The sequence below is a fragment of the Musca domestica genome, unplaced genomic scaffold, assembly GCF_030504385.1.
Source record: "Musca domestica strain aabys unplaced genomic scaffold, Musca_domestica.polishedcontigs.V.1.1 47, whole genome shotgun sequence".
NCBI classification, from domain to species: domain Eukaryota; kingdom Metazoa; phylum Arthropoda; class Insecta; order Diptera; family Muscidae; genus Musca; species Musca domestica.
The window spans coordinates 7,698,814-7,711,613 of NW_026712338.1; positions in this window are offsets into that span (position 1 = coordinate 7,698,814).

The following is a 12,800-nucleotide window of genomic DNA, read 5'->3' on the forward strand; positions in this document are numbered from 1 at the left end:
ATAATAATAATAATAATAATAATAATAATAATAATAATAATAACAAGTAAGCAAAAGCTATAGTCGTGCGGGGCCGACCATGTGATACCCTACAACACTACAATATGTTAGAAGCCCCCTTATGTCCAAATCTATTTTGGAAGATTTCGCTTTTGAAATTATGTGACGGAGCACTGCCCAGACATTACCCTTAGCATTTTCACCAGGGGCATTTGCCCAATATTTACGCACTCCGTCGTATTTTGCGATCATCTCCAAAAGCAAGAGGCTCCTCTGTATCCCCAAATTTAGACTCTTCTATACGATCTTCTTGTCTACGATATTTGGCTATATTCGTCAAAGAAATCAGCAAAAAAAGGCAGAAGTTAAGTAATGTTGGTATTTTTCAGACAAAAGTAGTGGTCCATTCTACACGCTGTCCTAAACTCTCTTTATGACCTTTATAACGGCTGCAAAATCAGGAACATTTTTAGTTGTTGGTCCATTTCAACTCCTAAATATATTGCGGACATCTTTGAAAACAATAGGCCTAACCCTTCTGAACCTAACCCTACCCTTTTCGTGAGGATCGGACGATAATTGCAATCTGTATATAATATCCCAAACCTGTGTTGTAAGGTGGAAAAATATTACAAAATGTATACCTTAATATTATAAGTCAAATTGAAAAAATCGCATGCGATAAAAAATATGAAAAAATAAAAAATGTCACAAAATACTAAAAAATCTATTTTAAGATAATTTTTGACTTATTTTTATGCTATTTTTTTAGATTTTATACTTTTATGTCAAGAGGGCATTCTGAATTGACAAAATTTGTCAAAATCGGTCCAGCTATTCTTGAGATATAAGCATTCCATCTAACATTCCTTTCCTTTGTATATACATATTGTATATATTTCGCTATATATATCCGATATATTTACTATCGGCATCTACGTAACGGTCAGAATTGACCTGTTCGTCCATTTATGATTTCGCCGGGACTAAAAATATTCGCGGTATAATGGAAATTTGACTTTTATTTATCACAAATATTATAGTCTTTTTCACCCACTAAATATTACCCGATGACCATCAAAATCGGAAGGCTTCTGCCCAGCCCGAAGATTTAGACCCATGCTAATTTCCGCGTCGATTGGTCCATAATTGCGACCTGTAGAGCAACTGCAAAATCAGGATTTTTTTCAGTTTTTGGTCCTTTTCGACTCCTAAATATTGTGCGATCATCTCCAAAAGAAATAGGGTTCTATTCTGACCTTAACCCCAACTCCATTCTAAATTTCGTGAAGATCGGGCCATAATTGCGACCTGTAGAGTGATTACAAATTAACATGGACAGACGGACAGACGGACGGACGGACATACATAGCTAGATCGACTTAATAATAATAATAATAATAATAATAATAATAATAATAATAATAATAATAATAATAATATAATAATAATAATAATAATAATAATAATAATAATAATATAATAATAATAATAATAATAATAATAATAATAATAATAATAATAATAATAATAATAATAATAATAATAATAATAATAATAATAATAATAATAATAATATAATAATAATAATAATAATAATAATAATAATAATAATAATAATAATAATAATAATAATAATAATAATAATAATAATAATAATAATAATAATAATAATAATAATAATAATAATAATAATAATAATAATAATAATAATAATAATAATAATAATAATAATAATAATAATAATAATAATAATAATAATAATAATAATAATAATAATAATATAATAATAATAATAATAATATAATAATAATAATAATAATAATAATATAATAATAATAATAATAATAATAATAATAATAATAATAATAATAATAATAATATAATAATAATAATAATAATAATAATAATAATAATAATAATAATAATAATAATAATAATAATAATAATAATAATAATAATAATAATAATAATAATAATAATAATAATAATAATAATAATAATAATAATAATAATAATAATAATAATAATAATAATAATAATAACAATAATAATAATAATAATAATAATAATAATAATAATAATAAACCTTGAACTCCTTGCAGTCCCATAGATGATGCCGGTTGTTTCCACAGGAAGGGTGTGGCGAGACCACTGGTTCTCCTGAAGGAACTTCTTTGTTTCCATTTACCGTATGGATATCTGCGACTCGTACTCGACTATCAGAACCCGGGTGCACCGCTAAAATCCGCCCTAATTTCCACGAAGTGGGAGGAAGATTTTCATGTCTAACTACGACTAAGTCGCCTTTTTGGAAATCGCGAATATCGCAATCACTGGCCGCGGAGGAGCAATGATGGGGGTTCCAATGAGAAAATGGCCTGGTGCTAATATATCTTGGGGGTTGTCATTTATGGGACATAAAGGACGTGAATTTAAACAAGCTTCGATTCCGGAAAGAATTATAGAAAGTTCTTCAAACATAAATTTGAAGTTCTTAGCTTGCTTACGAAAATTAAATTTAAAACTTTTTACGGCGGCCTCCCATAGACCAACCATATGGGGGGCTCCAGCGGGAATAAACTGCCCGAAAAGTTCCTGATACTGCAGTGTGAAACACAAGTTAGTACGACTTTCAAGGAGAACTGTTTTAAAATTATTTTCGATTTCACAAGAAGCTCCAACGAAGTTGGTGCCATTATAAGAAAAAATGTTTTTTGGACAACCACGTCTGCCTCAAGATGTATTGCTTTCGTAGAAAAGCAGACAAAACACAGACGTAGCCTTAAATAATTTTAGCAAAACGGTCTGTAAATGATTTCAGATCAAAGGGACCTACAAAATCAACACCGGTAGTGGTGAATGGTCTAGATAATACTGTTCTCTCCGTAAGAAGGGCATCCATTATCTGAAAGCTAGACCGTTTTTTGTCCAAAAAAACATGTTTTACATTTATTAATGGTGATTTTAATTAGTAATGTGAGTCGTGGGACCCTAATGATGCGTAACATAAGTTGATTTCCACCGGGGATGGAAAGAACATGTATGAATTGAAGTAGTAAATGCGTGAAACGTCTTTGGCGAGGCAGAATAATGAGATGTCTTTCTGTATAAGACAGAGTAGGTGATTGCGACAAGCGTCCATTAAGGCTAATTACCCTGAATTCATTCAGAAATGGGCTTAAGGGTAAAAGAGAACGGTTTGCATTTAAGGGAACCTTAACTGACAAAGACTGGTACTCATCTGCAAAGTGAACTTTTTGGGATAAAACAGCCCGACGTAATCTAACCGCTTTTATCTCTGAACTGGTAAGGGCCTTCTCATTGTCGACCTCTATGAGCAGGATGAGTCCGGTGGAAAAATCTTAAAACATAGGAGAAAACCCGAAGAGCCCTATCGAACGAAGATAAATCTTCTAAGGGCCCCAATAATTATTGAAGAAAGAAGACTCATGCCTCAGTCTTGACAGCACGCATTTCAATTTTGGTGTCAAGCAGAGGAAAATTGGATAAATTCCAATGAGAACTGTTTTGGCGTAACCAATGTGGTCCATGTCACCAAAGATTGCAGGAGGCGAGCTCGGAAGGCGAAACCCCCCGGCTGCCTAAATCAGCGGGATTATCTTCAGAGCGCACGTGGTGCCTTTTACCTACGTCTGTGATCTCCTGAATTTTGCTAACACGGTTGGCAACAAATGTCGTCCACGTAGATGGACTTTTGTTAAGCCAGTCCAATTTTTTTTTTTTTTTTTGAAATGAAATGTCAATTTCATCTATAATATTTTTTTTAATAATTTAGAGGCCAAAACGACTGCGCATAGCTCCAAACGTGGTAAGGAAATAGTCTTTAGCTACCTTAGTTTTGCAGGTCAGGAGGTGAGTATTAATGTGTTTATTCGGCGTTATAATCCGAATATATATCACCCCCACGTATGCCTTTTCTGAGGCATCAGAAAAGACATGAAGTTCGGCGGAACAACTAGAGTATAATGGACCCACAGAGGAACTTGAATGGAATTCACATCCTGGTAGCAATCCATAAAATTTTGCCAATCACGTTCTGTCGTGGACAGAAGTGCATCATCCCAACCGATTTTATCTGTCCAGATTTTCTGCATAACTATTTTAGGTGTCATGATTACGGGGCCTAACCAACTTTGTGGGGAGAGCATTCACACTAAAGTAAAACAAATCAAGCTGAGCATTCCAACGTATACCTACCGCTTGGATCTGGTAGCTTCTACAAAGGAAAGAACTTTGGCGTCTATTAAAGAGTTTGTAAAATAGCACGGTCATTTGCTGTCCACTTCCTCAACTCAAATTTGGCGGACGAAAGAGCAGATCATAATTGAACTCGAGAATTTAAAGCTTTACGCTGTTAGCACGTCATATATGCACCTACGTAGTGTGTGTGCAACGAGAGGAAATTCATCGTCAGCTAACTGTAAAAGCGTCCGTATGGGCAGAACAAAAAAATAATATTTTATCGTGTGCGAACGGTTTTTTTTAATTGAATAACTTTATTTAATTGGCTCCATTTCTTGAGAACTGAAATTGCAGGCGGGTTATATTGAAGTATAGTACCGAATTATGTGGTGACGAAACGAAAATTTAACGTGGTCTCACCAAAGTTAAAGGACAATTACTTTTTCAAAATCGCTAAAAAATCATGAAAAAAGAGATTTCATTGCAAAAATAGTAAAATCGTGAAAAAATCGAAAAAAAAGTCAGTGGAATCTAATTTCAAAATAATAGTACATTGTATTGACAACTACGTAAGGAACTTTAAACATTTGCTGTTATAAATTAGGGAACAAGTGGACCTTCTTCTTTCATAATCCGTCCAATGACAACTCAATGCAAAATGGGAAACCAATCAGTGAAATACCGAATAAAAAGAGTGCAATATGTGGACTAAACAAAAAAAAAAAAAAAATCCGAAAATTCTTCTGAAACCTTCAAGATACTTACATCGCAGGTACCGTTATAAGGGAGACTATGAGCAATAGTTAGTAATTGCATTGAGCAAAAGCCAATCTGGGGTTTGGGAAATGCCAAGTGGATAGTATTCTGTTAGCAGATCAAAAAGGTTTTGGGTTCTCATGTCAAACTTTTTTAGTCTCTATTATATAGAGCCTTAAATATACACAAAGGGTCTCAAAGATTTTGCTATAAACTTCGCTAAATTCACGATAGTGTCTTAAATTTGATATAGTGCTATGGGTTACAGGTGGAATCATTTGTACAAAATATGTATCATATCGGTCTACGTTTTGGTATAGCCCCCATATATACGCGTAAACCCCGATTTCAAGTATTTTTTGCAATATTTTTCAAACTAATTTAGGCAAATTTTGATCATTTGAGTTTTTAGAAGGTATCCCCTGATTTCAGCTATTTCCGGGGTCTTGGCTAACCATGGCCAATCCAAATATATACGAAGACGTTGACATGCTTACATAATTTTCTGTCATAGGTTGTAGTAACCATTACCAACTTAAAATAAAAAAATTGAAACAATTCCTGTTTATATTGTCGCTAAAACCATCAAAACGGCAAGTAAAGGGAAGTACCGTTATACGGCGGCTATACGAAAACGTTTAAATACACATGCGTCAAAAATGTTAGCCTTCCATCTCAAGTCGTTCCAAAATATCGTGATTACGCAGACAGACGGACATCACCTAGAATTTTACGCTGATCCAGAATATATATACTTTTCAGTGTCTAACATGAGTATTTCGAGGAGTAACAAACGGAATTACAAATTTAACAAACTGAGCGGTGTTCTTAAATGGAAAAAAAGGATCGCGTTTGTTAAAACACTTTAAATTGACCGGTACGTGAACATTATTTATAATGAAAATTGTGCCGCTTATATGAGTAAGATTTGTGAAATGCTTTAAAAAATGTACATTAAAGACTAAAACTACGGGCCGGCAAAGCGGAGCGCGTCAACTAGTATTTATAAAAATATAATATTTTAATAAATAAGACCGAATATAGTGTGCACAGTGTCGAAAACACGATTTAAATTTAATTTTAGTTGATATAGGAAGGCTTCAACACAACAAATATCCGGAAATGACACCAAAATATTTTTTATCAATTTTTTGAATAATATTAGGATGTGTGAACCCTGTTAATGAATGTGATCATATGTTACTTATATGTAAGTGTCAAATATGTCACAAGGTGGTAACAATCAGCAGAGGTGGCAATTAATGAAATGAAAAATAAAAGATATGCGCGAAAACATGATAAAATAAGGAAATAAACTGTGATTGTGTGCATATTTTTTGTTTTAAACAAAAATTTACAGTGACGGATTTGACGCCAAATATTGTTTTTAAAATGAAATTTACCGACGGCAGTAAAACGGACGGACGGACGCGCTGTAAAACGACCGACGGCTTTTAATTATTTATCACAACGCGGAATCACTGTACAGCACTTATTATTTGTAAAATAAAAATGTGTACATACCTGTGTTGCTGATATAAATTTATTTAGAAAAATAAATAAAATAAAATTTTTTGTGATCTTTTGATCTTTTGTGTTGGTTGTTGTTGTCCTCGACGAAGTCGATTTTTGATGCCTTTGTAAATTGTAAAAAAGGGAGACAGGTTAATTTTCGTTGAAAATAATCCGGCTCAATTGGACCAATGTTTGCGTGCAAAATGAATGAGTGCGTAATCTTGACGAATTAAAAAAGCTAAGATGTCACAAAGCGGGGTTTAAAAAGCTACACGTTACATTTTGTTACTACATCTGTCTTTGTCTATGAAGTAAACAAAGACGTATAAAAAGGGTAGTGGACAAAATGTAACGAAGGGATGGAAAAAGCCGGTGGGGAAATTTAAATCATATACATTAGGAAAAATGCTTCGAAGCTATACAAATTGGCTAGGTAATTCAGATTAGTTTAGATACAGTTATATCTAAGTAATTCGCGGATTACAGAAAAAGTGTTACGAATATAATGTTGCTTTGTTTACACACACACAGTAATATTCTTATCGATTTCATCACAGTATACTACGTGATATAAGTTTGTATTTTTGTCTCTTGGAGATTTTCTCTATTAATTGAGACCACATGATTATTAGATTTCCCGACATTTGGGAGCGTTTGTTCACGAGATTGTTTGTAGTTTCTTCGCAAAGATATAGTGGAGGTTTTTGGGAGGATAAGAGGAGGTTTTATTACTTCGTCAGCCTCGTTATTAGAGTCGACAATTATGAATCTGTTGTTGTGGTCATTATTTGTAGGCTTTTGTGTTTTTGCCTTTCATTTCGTTACTCGCTTCGTTACTAAAATCTAAAACTTTGTTTTGCTTAGTGTTTTTTCACGAGAGGCATGCTTATTTGAGGCGATAATTTCTTGATGTGCAAATGTATGAATAAATATGAATTTAAAAATGAATTATTATTGTTATTATTTTTAATATTTTTATTATTATAGTATTATTATTAGTATTATTATTAGTATTATTATTATTATTATTATTATTATTATTATTGTTATTATTATTATTATTATTATTATTATTATTATTATTATTATTATTATTATTATTATTATTATTATTATTAGTATTATTATTATTATTATTATTATTATTATTATTATTATTATTATTATTATTATTATTATTATTATTATTATTATTATTATTAGTATTAGTATTATTATTATTATTATTATTATTATTATTATTATTATTATTATTATTATTATTATTATTAGTATTATTATTATTATTATTATTATTATTATTAGTATTATTATTATTAGTATATTATTATTATTATATTATTATTATTATTATTATTATTATTATTATTATAATTATTATTATTATTATTAGTATTATTAGTATTATTTTTATTATTATCATTATTATTATTATTATTATTACTATTATTATTATTATTATTATTATTATTATTATTGTTTAACTCAGGGGAGTGGGGGAAACGCTTCGTAGCGGCAAGAGAGGTTTGGTGAGGTGCGGGTAATACACGTGTGGTGTGCAAAAGAAAGAAAATATACAAGAAATGAAACAAAGATAAATTAGTATTAATTCTTAATATAATTTATGCTTTATTAGGTTTCTTTCTTTTCAAACGACAGAATTACCTTTATGTAATTTGGGGGCGAAAGAGGCCGGGTGTAGATGCTTTCGTTTCTAAAAGACAATTGAACGCAGAGGTTCTAAGTGATCGCAGAGGATCCCTTGTCTATTTCTAATACATATGCAAATACAGACAAGTGAACGCAGAGGTTCTGAGTGACCGCTGAGGGTCCCATGTCTGTATATTTTTACAACTAAAACTACTTCCAATGAGAGCAAGGTGAGCCTACCCCAACAACCAACAACGAATCCAAACAACTTGTGGTGGTTCAGCTTCGAGTATCTTAGGATATAGGTCAGCGCCAAGCAGCAAATCTATTGGGCTATTATCGAAAGAATCCGCTAAATTAAGATTAGGAATTCGAGTCTTTAAATTACAAAAAGATGGTGACGAGAATAACTTTCCCTTGATTTTATGTAAGACTAACGCGTTAGTTTTGACAATTCTAGATAAATTTTTAGGGGAAGACAACTGAAGAGAACAAACTGCTCTTGGAGCAGCACCTTTAGAGCAAGTAGTCTCATAATTATTTTTAAGTTTTTTACTATCAATTGATGCCTTGGAAGAAGGATTTACGATTGCTCGAGCAGTGTACGATTTTCCATTATGAACAATGTTTACTAGTGCAGTTCGCAAGAGCACATTTTCCTGAATGGTGTTGGGAGACTGGCTGTTGGAATTATTTTCAGCAGAGGGTGGGTGCGTTTTAGAGGGCTTTGGACCTCGACTTTTGACCTTCCTTAAAGCCGGAGGGGACTTTGAACCTCGTCGTTTGACTTTGGTAAAGACCGGAGATATGGTCCGTTTGGACATCGAATCTGACAGGCAAAATTCAAGATTCTTAGAATTGGTAGATACCTGTGATTGTTTTGAACAAGGTGATCCAACAAAATTACTAATTTGTGGCTGGTGGAGAAGGCTGTGACGCCTTTGCTTACAAGATTTGCAACTATTTGTACTGTGTACAATTTTTAACTACGTGGCTAAGTGAGAGACAATTGATACAATGTTCATTCTTTTTAATAATCAAGAATTTATCCTCAAACGAAAGTTGTATAAACTTGGGGCAGAGTCGAAGAACATGACTCTCGTTAGGACAAATGGAGCAATAAGTGTTTGGCCGAGGAGAAGGAGCAACACATTTTGACTCATGTACCAATGACTTTTTAATGACTGAACTAGATGTACGAACATGCTTGGATGCCAACGATCTAGTGGGGGAGCATGAGGTGAAACACTCTTTGATGACAACGCTTTCTTTGCAGGACTGGGAGGAGTAACATTCTTTGGCGACAACGATTTAATCGAGAGACTAGGAAAAGAGGCATTTTTGGGCAAGGACTTTCCTGTAGGCGGATTGTTATGTATGCTCTGAATACATTGCAAAGTTTGTATTATGTCTGTGAGGAAAGCATCTAAATCTGGCCAGGAAGGCAACAACGACTTATTTGTGATGCTTTGCTCCCACAAAGTCAAGGTGGTGGTGGGCCTGAATTACTAACGAACAGGGTGGTAAATAGGTCTCGAAAAGTTGGCCAAGATACAAAATCACCAGCAAAGATTTCGATATCAATAGGTGGCAACATGAAACAATGGTTTTCGAAGAGTGAATTGGAACTTATATTAATCGAGATTTGGAGCAAGTGCTAACGGGTGGAGAAGCAGACTGCACAGGAACCGATAAGTTAGGTTCGCTCAAAAGCAAGCCTGAAGGTGGTGTAACATTAGCATTATTAGGAGGAGGAGCTATAGCAGAACAATTCTCATAGACGGGTGATTTGAAACGAGTCAGATGCCGCTTAATTGTGGTCAAATACCAATGGTATGCGATGAGTGAATTATTATATTTATCCTCAACGCCATCCAATTTATCAACCTGTGCAGTCTCGGATGCCGAGAGGTAGTTTTTGCACTCAGTGTTAGTGTGCAAGACCTTATCCCACAATTCTTGAATTCGAATTCTTGAAGTCGAATTTCGAGATTACATACAGTAATTTGAGATTCTTTTATCTGTTCGAAGAATTCAACAAATTTGAGAAGAGTGTTAGAAGCTCTAACAAAGCGAGTAACTGGCGTTATCGACATTATGTAACTAGTTTATTTTTAACTAAAAACAACAAATGCGTCAATATGTTATAAATATTGAAGATACAGCAGAGTTAAATGGAAAAAATTAAGAAAATCTTTTCCTATGTGACAAATATTACTAAAATTACTCCAATATCAACAAATTAAGGAAATCTATGATTTGCTAATGCCAACTGAAGGGTATTTTGCAAAATGTATTTACAGTTTTCAGTACTATCTTTGCACAAGTATTTACCAAAAGTCTTCCAAAATTGAAAGTTTATGCCGAAAGTAGGGTATATTCTTCCAAAAAAATACAAAACCCTACGGAGAATCACAATCAGTATCGACAATTATTAATAAATTGCCCAAACAAAACTAGTCACAAAACGAAAGATTTCAACGAATATATTTTGCTAAAATTTGTGCAAAGAATGCCGTATGTAGGGTGAATTTGTTCAAAAATTCAAAAGCCCTACGTACAGTATCAATTAACCAAGCAAACGATAAATAATATTTAAAATTTTTGCAAAACTAGCAAAAAACGATAAATTTTCACTAATATTTGTTGCTAAATGTTTCTGCAAAGAATGCCGAATGTAGGGTTAATTTTTCCAAAAATTCCAAAAACCCTACAACCACTTGATAATATTTCAATAAATTATCAAAAAATAGTTTCTAAAATAAATTACAAAAATTCACAATTTTTACTGTTTTACCCCACTGTGTCGAACCAACAACGGGTATTGCACAAAGAGGAATAAAACACAAGCGACGTCGGCAGAGAAATGATATGCGTAAGCAGCTACGCACCCACACAACAAGCGACGCCACAAACGATCCAACAGTGAGAGTTGGAGATTAAAAGAATTTGTTGTTATTTTTACTGTGGAAGGGAAATGATGAAGCGTGGAATGATGAAGTATTTTTGTTGCAATTTTTGGCAATGCAAATTCTCAAGTGACAATTGATCGACGCACTATGGGTTTTTTCACGTTTATTTTGGCATAAACTCTAATTCTAAAGCTATTGAATTGAAATTTGGTTTGTATTCATTTTTTATTCTCCTAAGATTATCTACCAATTTTCATATGATTTGGGGCCCTATTTCATATAGCTACTATATAGCCGATCTGGCCGATTTGACCCAACTGTTTCGTTTATGAAGCTATTGAAGTGAAATTTGGTTTGTATTCATTTCTTATGCTCCCAAGATTATCTACCAATTTTCATATGATTTGCGGCACCCAACTTTTTTGTTTATGAAGCTATTAAAGTGAAATTTGTTTTGTATACATTTTTTATTCTCCCAAGATTATTTAGGGAAACATACTGCTCATCCAGTACTATAATTTTACTTTGCTAAGCCATTTTGAATGTTTAGTTTTGAATCGCACTAATTTACGGTTGCACTTTGGCAAATGCTTTTTTATATAATTAACAAAATCTGTAACTTGTTTTGATATCAAACGCATTTGTTCTTCATTTAAATTATTGATATTCTGTAACACATATTTCACAAGTGCATCTTCTGAGCTTTTGTTGCTGCTGCAAATTTTAATAAGCGCTACATGGACAAACACATATTTATCTGCAAAACACTTGTTGGCACAAAATAGAACAGAAAAGGCTAGTTACTCATTAATTAACACACTTTTGTTAATGACTTGGCATTTATACCTTTTTGCAATGCTTTGCCATTCACCAGTTACACTCCACGGAACACAACTACAATTTATAGATTTTATATAAAGTTATACATAAACAAAACATTTCACAGTATTACAACAACAGACAATTATGACAAAAAGGGCATATCGTCTTAATTTTACATACCTGCACTAACGATTTCAATAATTACACATTTTAATTTTTTTCAATTTTGTTAAATCACAAGCACTTCAACTTAGCTGATCTTTACCGCCAGTTGTAGCAAAACAAAGTGACTTTCAAACAGCTGACTTTAAAAGCTCGTCAGCAAAAAAGGGTTGTCACCCGCATTGATATTGAATATTTTTTTCTAATATGGGTATCTACATTTAAGAAATCAGGTAAATTTCAAAATATGAAACCCAAAAAAATGACTTTATGCCAAAAAATCATACTTTTTACCCACAGTGCGACGGTTAGAAACAAACGAAGAAGAATTGCAACAACAATAAATACGCGTTGGCGACAAAGTACCCAATCGACAGATAGATGCACTGTTATTACAAGAGTGTTGTTATTGTTAATTAGAAACAAACAATTCTCGTTAAAGGGCTCAATCTTTGAAACGTGAAGGGGGATAACAACAGCGAACGTTTGGTTGGTGAGAAATTGAACAACAAACGACCAAATATAAAATAATGTGAATGTATGCTGTGGTGATGCAAATTTTTCTTTAACTATTTATTCTAGTTTAAATCCATGGTTTTATTGGTGTTTTTTTCGTACAAACAATCAAAATTACCTTTATGTAATCTGGGGTGGCGATAGAGCCGTGTGTTGATGCTTTCGTTTCTAAAAAAACAAGTGAACGCAGAGGTTCTAAGTGATCGCAGAGGATCTGTTTAACTCAGGGGAGTGGGGGAAAGGCTTCGACTAGCGGCAGCG